The sequence below is a fragment of the Canis lupus genome, chromosome 13, assembly GCF_011100685.1.
Source record: "Canis lupus familiaris isolate Mischka breed German Shepherd chromosome 13, alternate assembly UU_Cfam_GSD_1.0, whole genome shotgun sequence".
In the NCBI taxonomy this organism is placed as follows: domain Eukaryota; kingdom Metazoa; phylum Chordata; class Mammalia; order Carnivora; family Canidae; genus Canis; species Canis lupus.
In genome coordinates, this window is record NC_049234.1 from 52,948,074 (window position 1) to 52,961,375 (window position 13,302).

The 13,302-nt window shown below is 33.0% G+C and overlaps 2 long non-coding RNA genes across 4 annotated transcripts in view; one reads left to right on the forward strand and one right to left on the reverse strand.

The window, feature by feature from the left end:
• The window catches only part of LOC111098628, a 190,002-nt gene that overhangs the window by 113,349 nt on the left and 63,351 nt on the right, over positions 1 to 13,302 (forward strand). The window lies entirely within an intron of this gene.
• LOC119865325 overlaps positions 9,168 to 13,302 on the reverse strand; it is an 80,108-nt gene continuing 75,973 nt past the window's right edge. Inside the window, exon 3 of the long non-coding RNA XR_005369052.1 lies at positions 9,168 to 9,314. This is a non-coding gene — a long non-coding RNA (uncharacterized LOC119865325). The remainder of the gene's footprint in view (positions 9,315 to 13,302) is intronic.

The window sequence follows — 13,302 nt, forward strand, 5'->3', positions numbered from 1 at the left end:
TGATAAGCAGTTTTTTCATTATAGTAGCTTAATTTCCATTTTGATTCCATCTGGACTCAGATTTTATTTAGAAAAGTATATGATATGTAGATTTATGAAAGTTTATTTTTTATTCTTTTTGTGGTTTTTGATTTCTAACAATTGCATTTTGGTAAAAATACTTGAATCTGTATAAAAATCTGTTCTTTGGGATTTGTTGGCTCATATTTTAATGCATGATTTATGCTCAATTTCATAACTGATTTGCACATGCTTAAGGAAAATATGCATTCCCTAATAGTTGACTGAAGAGTCTGTATATCAATTGGATCACATATGTTAATTTTTTACATCTTCTGTATCTTTAATAAATATATTGCTGCTCATTAAATTACTGGGATATATATCAAAGTGTTCCAATATGATGATAGATTTTCCGCTTTCTTATTGCAATTTTCTGATACTTACTTTAATTTGAAACTTCCTTATTAGGTTCATAAAAAGTCTAATAGCTATATCCTTCCAGTGAATTAAAACTTTTCCCATGATATGAACACATACTAATTTCTATTGTTTTTTGTCTTGGAATCTGGACGGTAATATAAATATTAAATAAAACAGATATTAAAGCACAATTAATAATTAACTTTTTCTGGTACATTTTTCTATGTTTTTATTTTAAGCCTTTTTCTACTTTTAGGCTTTATTATATCTCTTGCTAATAACATATACTTGGACAGGGTGGGTCTGTGCTCCCCAGTCTTTTAATTTCTGTCTTTAAAATTGAGAGTTAAATCCATTTATATTTATGGTGACTACTATGGTCATTACTTATATTCATCGTATTTTGTGATTTCTATCTGACATGCTGTATCTCTGGGTGTTTTTGCAGTTACTGCACAGTTTCAAACTGATTTACTTTTTCACATTCTGACCCTTAATTCCTTTTTTTTACCATACGGAAAATAAACATTTTATTTCTATTTAAATAGTTACCATTGAAATGTTAACCTGAACTGTTAGTTTTACAGTTCCCTTAACTTGTAAGTTTGCTTTCTGCTCAATATGTAAAGGATCATATGTCAGTCACACTTCCCTCACTCCACTTACCTACTAGCATTTCCAGAATTTGATATATTTTTAAACCACAAAAATTAGACATTATTCAAGTGATCTTTTTGTACACTAAATGCTTGTTTAGAAATACCTACACATTTACTAGTATATTATTTCTTTTCTCTTCTTTTTCTCTTAAATGTTTCTGGAGTCAGTTGCTTGTCAGAGTAAATTCTTGAGGTATTTTCCATACCAAGGTTCTATTGTTTGTAAATTATTAATTTTGCTTACATCCATTTTTTTAAATGTGGCTTTACTTGATACACAATTGTAGTTGCCTGAGACTTTCTATTTTCTACAGTATTCTGATTATTATCTGAATACCATTGATAACCTTGGGGAATCAACTTTCATCTGAATAATTTTTCTTTGTTTCTTATTTCTGATTATTTTTCAAGTTTTCCAGAAGTTTTACAATATGACTATAAAATTTTTAGTTGTGAACACTTGTGTTAACAATTTTGTAAAAACATCTATTATTTCTTTTGCTCTTACTTTTCTCATATTCTATTATTTCTTTGGATCTTGATTTAGAAATTTTTTTGGACCTTATCCTCTTAATGTTTTTTGTTTCTTTGTTTTACTTCCCTGTTTTTTGTTTCTCTTTTCCAGTGTGCTGTTAAATGCTTCCAATGAATTCTTAATTTCAGATATAGAAATTTCCATTTCTATATTTGCTTTTCTTTTAGAGAATCCATTTCTTCCCTGCATTTCTCTCTTTACCATTTCTGCCCATCCTTACATGAAATCCTTTAATATATTATTTTAATGTACTTAACTGGTAATTGCAAAATTTGGGTCATTTGTTGATGTTTCTATTTTTTGTTTCCTTTTTATGCATTATACTTTTCTATTGCTTCACACATATAATTTGTTCTTTTTTATATTATGCTAGATACTTCAAATGATTTATTGCAGTGGTTCTGGATTATGTTATCTTCTTCCAAAAAAAATGTTGTCTTTTGTTCAGGCGGTCAGTTACATTTCTGGCATATCACCAGGATCCCATCAAGGCTTAACTGGACTTCATTAATGCAGAAATGTTCAGTTTTGCCTTTCATTTTAGAATGTTTCCTTTATTCCCAGGGCATGGCCCTATATCCTAAAATAAAATATTTCTGGTATCTCAACTAAATTATCAAGTTATGCACCAGTTTTAAAACTATTGCCAGACAAGAACACCAGCATCTCTCTGGCACAGTGAAATCATCTCCAAAGTCTTTTTTCAGCTACTAGTTTCATGGCACCTGCTCTTTTCCAGGCCTTGCAGAGTTTTGCCCTACACATAGGTTAACAGTGAGCCACTACCTTGGTGAAATTCCTGTGCAGACTTCTGAGGACTTTTCCCTGCATCCACTTCCTCTGATCCCTTGACTGTCAAGTTTTAAGAACATTGGTACCTCATATTCTGTTCCTGTTCCACTAGTTTTTCACCAGTTGCTCTTTATTGTGTCCATTGTGTCCCATTCTGTATTTTTAAATTTGTTATTAGTAGGAATATGAAGTAAATATGAAGCGCATTTTCTCTGTTCCCCCTCTTAAAAGGAACTCAATCCTGTGCTTCCTATTGTCTCATGTTTAGAAGTTCTACATGTTCTTTTTCAAATATTTTAGAGTATTTTAGTATATTATTGCTTCTTTTTCATTGATTAAAATCCAACTTTTATTCCTTTAAACATAGAGAAGATTTTTAAAATTTTTATTTAAATTCCAGTTAGTTAACATAAAACAAAATATTCATTTCAGGCGTCCTGATAATGATTCAACACTTCCATACATCACTTAGTGCTCATCACTACGAGTGCACTTCTTAATTCCCGTCACCTATTTAACCCATTCTTTCTCCCACCTCAACAAAAGGATACAGAAGAGGTGAGATAGAAATCTTGCGATTTGTGGGATGCCTGGGTCACTCAGCAGTTAAAGCATCTGCCTTTGGCTCAGGTTGTGATCCTGGAGTCCCGGGATCAAGTCCCACATCAGGCTCCCTGTGTGGAGCCTGCTTCTCCCTCTGCCTGTGTGTCTGCCTCTCTCTCTTTCTCTCCTCTCTCTCTGTGTCTCTCATGAATAAATAAATAAAATCTTAAAAAAAAAATCTTGCCATTTACAACAAGGTAGATGGAGCTAGAGATTATTATGCTAAGCAAAATAAGTCACTGAGAAAGACAAATACTGTATGATTTCACTCATATGTGGAATTTAAGAAACAAAACATTCAAAACATTTTTTTAAAGTTTGGATAATAATAAAGATTGGGTAATATGAACATCTTCATCTGAATTTTTTTGTAATTCTGGTCTTTTTATCTTTTTTTTCCCTGAAAATATGCTGATTTTTATTACTCTTATTAAATGTGCCTTGTCATTTTTGTGTTATGTGATTTTTGTTCATTGTAGTTAAATGAATAATTTCAATTCTGGGGGCTTCCCACAGAGAGGTACCAGCCAACCTGGATTGAGACTGACTTCTCTAGCAGTTGTTTTTCCATGGTACTGAGGATTTGCCTAAAAAGTGTGCACTATAATTTAAAAATGGTCCTTTCACATTGTTGTTGCTATTGTTTTCCAGTGAACGGGTGAGGAGGATATATAACTAGTGGGTACTTAGATCCCAAACCCAAGTGAAGATAAGCTAGTGGCTTTGGAAAAATCACACAAGGGTTTTGTTGCTATTGCTGTTGTTGCTATTATTGTTTTGTCTTTTTCACCTTTTACCACTGTCAGCACCGTTCAAAGCTGAGTACAAGATGGTTATGCTTCTACTGGGGAACTTTCTTCTGACTATCTTGGTTTTTTTCTCAGACTGTAGCATTTTTAGAATCTTGACTTTATATTGGTTTTAGGAGGGTTTTCTAGCTAGATTCTCATCCTGAAAGTGAAGATAGCTTGTCTACAATCACACCCAAAAAAACTTAGTCTTTGGATGCATTATGTTATCTGGTTTTAAAGATATTCTCCAAAATTACTGGGAGTTCATCACTGGTATCTATTTAGAGTGCTGTCTGTGATTAGTTCTTTTCCTCTAAGTGATTTTCCTTATTTTTTGTGTAGGCTTTACCACTCTTTAATTAATCTAAAATGTGTGTGTGTTCTGATATATTCATATGTTTTATAACTAAATACTCAGTGGCTATCTGGAAATTACATTTTTGGAAGAATTTGCTAACCTTGTTTTCTCTCTCATAAAATGCCACTTAAAATTCACAACCAGCTATGTGTTTATAAACCAACCTTAGCTCTCTCAATTGCAGTTACTCATATGTTCTTCTTTCTTGTCAAGACACTTTGCACATCCCCAAATTTTAACCACAAATAATCAAGTATGGACAATAGTCTATTATCAAAGATAAGTTAAATTAGAAAGAAGGATTTCTAATCACTAAAAATGTCACATGATGAACCAGTTGAGACAACTTATTTGTCCAGCTACTAAAAAGAGAATGAAAAAAAAAGGCATAATTGGGATAGTCATCTGTGAAGAACAAATACTAGACTTTTCTGCAGTTCATTATGAATCAACCTGATCAAAAATAAGTTTATGAATTTGGCATAATTATGTTAGATATAGTTTTAGGTATAGTTCATTTTTTTTGAAGTACAGACTTTGAGGAGCAATAGTTTAACACTATTGAATAGTAATCAAATTTCAAAAAGAATTAAGCAGCTAACAATACTGGATAGCAGATACCCCGTCTTAGCCCCAAAAGAAGAAGAAGGAATTTTTTCGTTCAATAGCATGCTCAAAATTTTTCAAAGAATGTTTTATAAATTAAAATTAAATGACCTTATTTAAATGTAAGACAGTTGGAGAATACTAATTATCAAGTCCAAATTACAAAAAAAAAAAAAAAAAAAAAATCTTCCTTTTAACCCATACAGAATGTCAAAAACATGAGAATCTAAGAGGAAACATTGATAAAATACTCAAGGAAGTGTCTAATCTCATTAATTCAAAGGGGAAAAAATGCTCCGCTCAATAAATATCAGAATAGGAAATCTGAAGGCATGTGCATATTGCAAATACTATAAAGCCACAGTAATGAAAAAAAGACCCTTTAGTAAATAAATTTAAAAGTAAAAGATAAAGGAGGTAATTGGTGCTAATTAAATATCTTTTTAAATATTTTTATTAAAGACATATATATATACTAGTCTTTTTTAGCTACATAGTCTCATTCCTGAAGATCACTCTGTATTACAATAACAATTTATGTCTTTGTCTTCAAAGTCAACCCATAATATTAATATTTTCTATTTGTTTGCTTATTTTCTTTACCATTTAGGTGTTGGGTAAGGTATGAACTTCACTTCTCTAGTTTATTGTCATAACTTTGTGCCTGGCATAGATCCTAACAGATAAAAATGTTCACATCAAAGGTATTAAAGCAAACTCACTTTATGGAGGCTAAGCAAGTATAGAAAGAGAAAAGAAAAAAAGAACCAAATGACTACAGGCAAAGGCTTTTTATTCAGAGCTTGCTCTAGCAAGGGAATCAGGCTGTCACTTGCATTTTGACAGAAACTCAAAGACAGGATTATGAGCAGGAAAACTTTATGAGGGGAAAAAAAAAAGTAGAAGGCTTCAGGTGTGTCCTGATGACATGGGTATTGGCAGGCTTATGAGAAGGGAGGTATCATGTGTATTTGGGTAGGGGTGCATAGTTAGCTTTTGCTGGTTGAAACAAAGTTGGAAGCAGGACACTTATTAGGGAAGCTATCAACTATTAATCAAGTCCTGGCTATTTGGGGCCAACTGCTACAGGGGCTATTGTTTGGCTTTGTGGAATATTGTCTAGAGATAGTGGCCTAGCTTTCTACAAGTTTGGCTTATAAATAATAGGATGGTTTCATGTATTGGTGACTGTAACAATGAGTTGATTTACTGAGCTGGTTACTACAGACTGTGGGTCAGAGGCCTATTTTAATATATAATCTGGCCATTGTTTGTGTATCCAGTCTCTCACAGTCTCTCTCACCCAACTGAGAACATTAGAAAAGTTTTAAACATTAAAGATTTTAAGAGACATGGTCATGATACATAATATCTCAAAAAAAAACATTTTTCTAATATTATGTCTACAGAAAAATACAGAGATGCCTAAAAATAAAACATGAAGTTCCTCAGTGTCATCTGATCTAACTTAAACTTCAATATGCAGGCAATTTTAAAATTCTCTTTTGGACATTTATAAGATCATGAGCCTTCAAAAACTTTTAAAAGAGGACCAGAATAGATAACTGAATGTTTCAGACCTAAAAGTGGAAATAGTAACTGTAACTGGAGGGGGACAAGAGGCTGGATTGGTATTCATCTGTGTTAAATCACATATTGAAACATAGACAAACCCCGATGTGGAATTATTTAGTGTATTATGAATCACTGCTAAGTAGCTCAAATGACTTTATCAGATTCTAGGACAGGAAAAGTTGGTTTAGCCCAGGTTGTCATAATGACCAAACCATAGGGATTACTTTGAAAAATACTAGTTCTATTACTCCGTTGATGTTTGGAGACCAGTGAGCAAGAAAAACTTTTTCACAGAGGTCTACACTTGGTTGTGTCACAAGTAAACATAATAATTAATACGTAAGTTGTATTTCAATACTATGTCTCCCAGCTAAGAGGCAGATTTGATAACAAAGACCGCAGAATTAATATAAGACTAAGAAAACCTTCCTAGAGAACTCAGAGATGTTGTAGTATGAATACATCATGGCAAAAGATCAAAAGTGAGTTAATTTCAACAGTATAGAAAAACAATTAGAAAATTTTAAAATGGCATTTGATTTTACCCATTTTTCAGAGGAAATTATTAGAAAAAAAACAAAAATAGAAAGACTCCCTTGATTATAGTTTATATTAATATAATGTATATGGAATATAAGCCTCAAGGGATAGTAATAACTTCTCTGTCTTCTAACAAAAACCCCAAACCCATTTGGTTAACCATATAGGAAAATTTCATTTTCAGTGTATTCTATTTGCCTCAGTTTATTTCCTTTTACTTTAAGATATGCCTCTTCAGCTCACTTCCACAAGTCTTCTGAAAGTGCTCTTCCATGCAGCCCTAAATCATGCACGGTCTTCCTAAGACTTCCGTCAAAATATACAAACTGTCCCGCCTACTCTTTCAGAGTACAGGCACTTTGTTAATATTATTCAAATTCAATAAGGAGGCAATTTTAAGGGCAAACTAATTCAAGATGCTGGCATTATAATATGAACAAACAAGATTCCTTCTATCCCGGAATCTGATAAAGTCATTTGAGCCACCTACCTAATGAGTCATAATTAGCCAATGTATTCCATGCCAGAGTTTATCTGTTTGTTTTTAAAGTATACTTGTAATTAGCCTAATATTTATTAACTTCATACAATGCGCTACCCATTTTAATAGGTGTCTCGAAAAGTTATCTTATCCATTGTTTATATCTGGAGGAATAGTAATCTCCATTTAGCAGATTATAAAACTGAGTGTCTAAAGGTTAATTGCTTTGTAAAGGTTGCACAGGCACTAAGCAGTAAAACTGTTACTCAGTCCAGTTCTTTTCTGGTCTTCTAATTCCAAGGCCAACATTCTTTATGCTGTCCCTACTCGCTTGTGCTATAGACACAGAAAAGTGAGGTAATGATGAAACTCATACATGACCTGGAAGGAAAATGCATCAAGAATAAAAGAATATGTCCTACCATCCTTCTGTAAATTTCATTGCTCTCCAGATATAGGTAAAATCTTAAACAGCATATATGTCAGTATCTTCTTTCACTATTTGGAAACTAAACCTAGAAAGCATTTGAGTCTTTCCCAAGATCCAAGAGCTACTATGCACACAGACTCAAAACTAGGACTCCGCTCTCCTGATAGTTTGCTCTGAATGCCATTGAGGCCATAGTGAAATCACACCTGTGGTGGAATGATTATCATCTTAAGAAGGAGTGTGCGCTTGTGTCATTGTAAATGCTCATTTGTTAATATAATGCCCTCTAAAATTAACATAAGTGTGATGGGCTGTTAGACCCAGGATCCTTGAAATATATTTTCCTAAGTGCTTGTTTATATATTTAATAATGATCATTTAAGTGTTCAAATAAACTTAACTTGGAGATTCCTGAAGAAGAAGCAGGAGGCCTGAAAACTTTGGTGCAATGATTAAAAAACAAATATTTTCTTTGCTCTTTTCTAAATAACTGCTCCAATGTAACTAATTTTACATAATGAAAAAGGAGAGTGTTCTTATGACAAGAAAAAGATGAGGCAGCAAGCTTTCAGCTCAGAGTTAATCAAAAGGTTCCTTAATATTCAATCAAATCTGTCCCTCTTTTGTTATATTTAGTATTTTAATAAGGAATTAATGATCAAAATTAAATTATTTTAAGGTTGGTTAAGCAGAAGCACTTAATAAGAGTAAATTTTGCTCTTGGTGAAAGAATAATAAATGCAAAGCTATATCTCTTGTCATAGTACGATTTTTAAAAGGTGGTTGCAATTTTCATGACTACAGATCCCAATGTCCTCTTTATAAAGAATCATTGAAAAGTATCTCATTATTATTTTCTATAATGTCATTTGGATCCCCAATGTCTACATTATGCCAAAACAGTTTTGAACTGTGAAAGATTTAGTTGACCTTTTTGTTCATATATTCCAAAAAAAAAAAAAAAGTGTGAACTGCATTTTATTCTGTTGTTTGAACACACAGACCAGTAACACCCTCCTGGCCACTTGAAAAAAAAATACTCAAACACAAGAAAAATAAAGTTCTCTCCAACCTAGACTCATAAAGGTATACCCTATAAATAACTATTTCCCGGTGTCTTTTTTCTAGCATAAAACTTGAGTATATTTGCTAAAGTCCACAATATGTGACATGAGGTCACTGTAAAATAATGCAATTTTATTATCTTTTAGGACTACTAAGTATAAATTGATATTACTTCACATAGTAATAGCATTTAGTCAGAGCTATTTGTAAAAATTAGGGATGCATTTAGTTGGAAATAATAAGCACACACATGCACACTTCATTTAAACAAACCAGTGGGATTTATTTTTTTATTCCCTATCATTTAACAATAAATTTAGAGGAAGGAAATACAGGGCTGGCTTAGTGGCATTATGATGTTTTCTCTGTCCCAGGTACCTTCCACTGCCGTTATTCAGCAACTGAGGAGTATGCACTTCAGAAAATGGTTCTCCACTTCCAGCATCATAACCCATTCTAGAAAAGATAAAAAAGAAAGGAGATGGGGAGAACAAATGATCACAAGACATTAAAGGGCCCACTTTTAAAGGTCTTTTCCTAAAGCCTCAGGAGTGAGTTCTAGATCTCTTGGGGAACTACTGCTGAGAGAGTCATACGGCTTTCATTGAGAACCTCAACTCAAACTGGAGTTCTGTCTTTAAAAAAAAGAGAATAGATCTTGGGTAGGTAATTACCAGTCTCTGCCACAATATTCTATTCTGCTGCACAAAGATAAAAATACTTAATACATCCAAAATAAATCCATAGGGCTGAATGAAAAATAAGTCAAAGCATACCTTCTTTCTACCTCTCCCAGAAGAAATAACATATAGTTATTAGTAAACTGCACTTAGTGAAGCATAAATGAAGCATACTGTTTTATGAAGAGATGTTAAAAGTTGAAGGAATGAAGAGACATGAATTATCAGATACCTGGGGAGGTGTACATGACACACAAAATGTTTCAGATTCTGTGTGCTTATCAACAGGGCTAAGTTTATGATAGGAAAAAAAAAGGTCTTTTAAATAGAAAACACAAAATATTAAACTTGTTCTTCTTGGCTAAAACAGGGCATCTTCTGATCCACAAGTTCCAAGAGATAAAATAATGATTTCTCAGAGTTCTAAGAAAGATCATCTCTATCAACGATTGCAAGTGAACACAAAAGAGGTTTAAAACTTTTAATTAATGGGAGTTACTTAATCTTGACAAACGATACTGATCTTCATGTTTGATTGTTCAACGACAGATCACTACAGTGAAAATTCTTCTGAAAAGAAATGAGTTAGTAGCTGCTTCCTATCTTGAAAGTCAGCAGATCCGTGGTAGACTCACTTCAGTCAACAAAATGTTGTTGACTTCCCGCCTTTGAAACAATACAAATAATATCTTCTAAGGCCAAAATCAACCCCATGTTTCCTCAGCAGGCAACACAATTCCAGAACACTCCTTAAAACCCCATACTGGTTTGGCTGGACTATGAGGGAGATCTTTTCTATTTGGGAAGGGATTTCTTCCTTCTTTTCTCTCTTTTTCTTCTTCTTTTAAGTTCAGTCTTTGGTCAAAGCTGTAATAGAGACCACCAGGGATGGTCCAGATCCTTACTATGGTGGTAGACTCTCCTGAAGAAGCGTTTCATTAGCAGGTTAGTTTGTAGTTCAGAGGCCATTCACCATGTCTTCACTGTGTTTTTTTCTTTGAGTCATTTGTCAGAATCCTTTGTATGCACAACGACTGCAGAGAGGCAGTTTAGTCTTCGAACAATGAGCAGCTCTGAGATAAACAAGTATAACTCAAGATGATAGGTTAAATCACAATATGTTATTCTCTGGATGTTTATTCTCATAAATCTGTTCGCCAATGTTTTACTTAGGATTTTTGCATTAACATTAATAATTAAGATTAGAAAATAGTTTACCTGAGGGGGACTCCCTTCTTCAGGTTTAAGTATCAGTTTCTTATAACCTGGAACAATTTATATAGAAATTTCATTTTCTGGTCTTTTAGATGTTGCTAAACACCCCCAGTGAAATTACCTGAATATCCTCCGTGAATCATCTGAACTTGATACATTTTTGTAGGGTATATTTTTATAATTTTCTCTCTTCTGTCTGGTTTTGCATTTTTCCCTCCACTGTTATCAAATTCGATTCATGTATTTTCCTCAAAAATCATCCATTTTACCTAGATTTTCAAAATTTTTTGGATAGGCTAGTACAGAATATCTAAATTTTCTTAATTTCTGGCTGTTAGATTTAGTTTTCCTTTGTAATTTTTAACTGTTTTTCCCCCAATTCCCTTTATTTATGTTTGCCTATTAATTTTTTTCCTTTGTAATTTTTAACTGTTTTTCCCCCAATTCCCTTTCTTTATGTTTGCCTATTAACTTTTAAATAAACAAATTGATTTATTAACTATATTATTTTTATTTGTTCTGCCTTATTTTCTTTTTTCTTGATACACCCTATTTTGTCCTTTCTTTCTTTTTTTAAGTACACTCAGTGCCCTGCATGAAGCTTAATGTAGGGCTTGAACTTATTACCCTGAGATCAAGACCTGAGCTGAGATCAAGAGTCTGACTAGCCACCTAGGCACTTCTTGTCCTTCCTCTTGATTCACTTTGTACCTTTTCTATTTTATTGAGTAGGTAATTAGTTCATACCTACATTCTTTAATTTTCATTGGTAGAGTATGTAAAGCATTATGTTTTTCTCCTGTCTACTACTTTAAATATATTCTGTTAGTATTGTTTATATTATTATAGTTTATAAGTTCTACACTTTTGCTTTGCATTTGCCCTTCCATCCAGAAGTTCTTTATTTTATTAGTTTGTTTGTTTGTTTGTTTTTTAGGTAAAAGTTTTTAAGCTCTATTGACGTATGTTTGACAAATAGTATTTTAAGATATTTAAAGTCTACAATGTGATAATTTAAAATATGTACACATTGTAAAAGGATTCTCCTGTTAAGTAAACTAACACATCCAGACCTCACATTTAATTTGGATATTTTGTGGGGCACCTCAGGCTCAGTGATTGAGCATCTGCTTCTGGCTCAGGATCCTGGAATTGAGTCCCACATCAGGAGCTCTGCCGGGAACTTGCTTCTCCATTTGCCTATGTCTCTACCTCTCTTTGTGTGTGTCTCATGAATAAATAAATGAAATCTTTAAAAAAATAATTTGGATATTTTGCTAATATTTTTTGAGAGGAAAAAAAAGAAAGAAGTGAGCCTGTTGCTTCAAGGAAATAGCTGACAGTATTTGTGACTAATGACAAAATTAGAGCTTTCATGTGAAAGTTAGAATCTTGGAAAATTTATATATGCCACTGTGAGCTCAGCAACTTGCTAGTATTTAAGACTCGATAAAATCACTGGCAATATTAACAACTATACTTTTAAAATATTAAAAAAATATTAAATAGTAAAGATGTCAACATTTGGAAGATCTGCATAACTTAGCATGCCAAGATATTCCAAATTATCAATGCATGATGTTACAAAATTGTGTGTAGTAAAAAGATTCCTTCAAAGTCTAAGACCAACCATAGGATTTTAATGTAAGAGACACAGAAGCTGATTGAAATGATTTCAGATAGGGACACCTGGGAGGCTCAGGGATTGAGCATCTGCCTTCAGCTCAGGGCATGATCCTGGAATCCGGGTGGAGTCCCCCATTTGATTCCCTGCATGGAGCCTGCTTCTCCCTCTGCCTACATCTCTGCCTCTTTCTGTGTGTCTCTCATGAATAAATAAATCTTAAAAAAAAAAAAAGAAATGCTTTCAGATCAACTTTACAATTAACATTTAAGAAACTACCAAGTTGGCAAGGTTTGTTTTTTTTTTTTACTTGAAGTATAATTGACATACAACGTTACATTAGTTTCAAGTGTAAGACATAGTTATTCCACAACTCTATGTGTTATGTTACGATCACTACAAGTGTAGCTACCGTCATGATAAAACACTATTATAATACCATTGACAATATCCCTATACTGTACTTTTCATCTCCATGATTTATTTATCCTATGACAGAAGATTCTACTTCCCACTCCCCTTTCCCCAGTGTGCTTATCCCCCCAACCCCCTTCCCTCTGACAAACAACGTTTGTTTTTTTTTGGATTTATAGGTTTTTTAATGCTTTGTGTGTGAGTGTGTGTGTGTGTGTGTGTGCGCGTGTGCATTGTTTTATTTTTTAAGATTCCATACCAACTCAAATTATATGGTATTTATTTTCCTCTGACTCACTTCACTTAGCATAATACCCTCTAGGTCCATCCATGTTTTCCCAAATGGCAAGACCTCATCATTTTTTATAGCTGACTGATATTCCATTTTTATATATAGCACATCTTCTTTCTCCATCTATTAATAGATACTTAGGATGTTTCCATATCTTTTTTTTAAGATTTTATTTATTTATTCATGAGCCACACAGATGCCCCAGATGTTTCCACATCT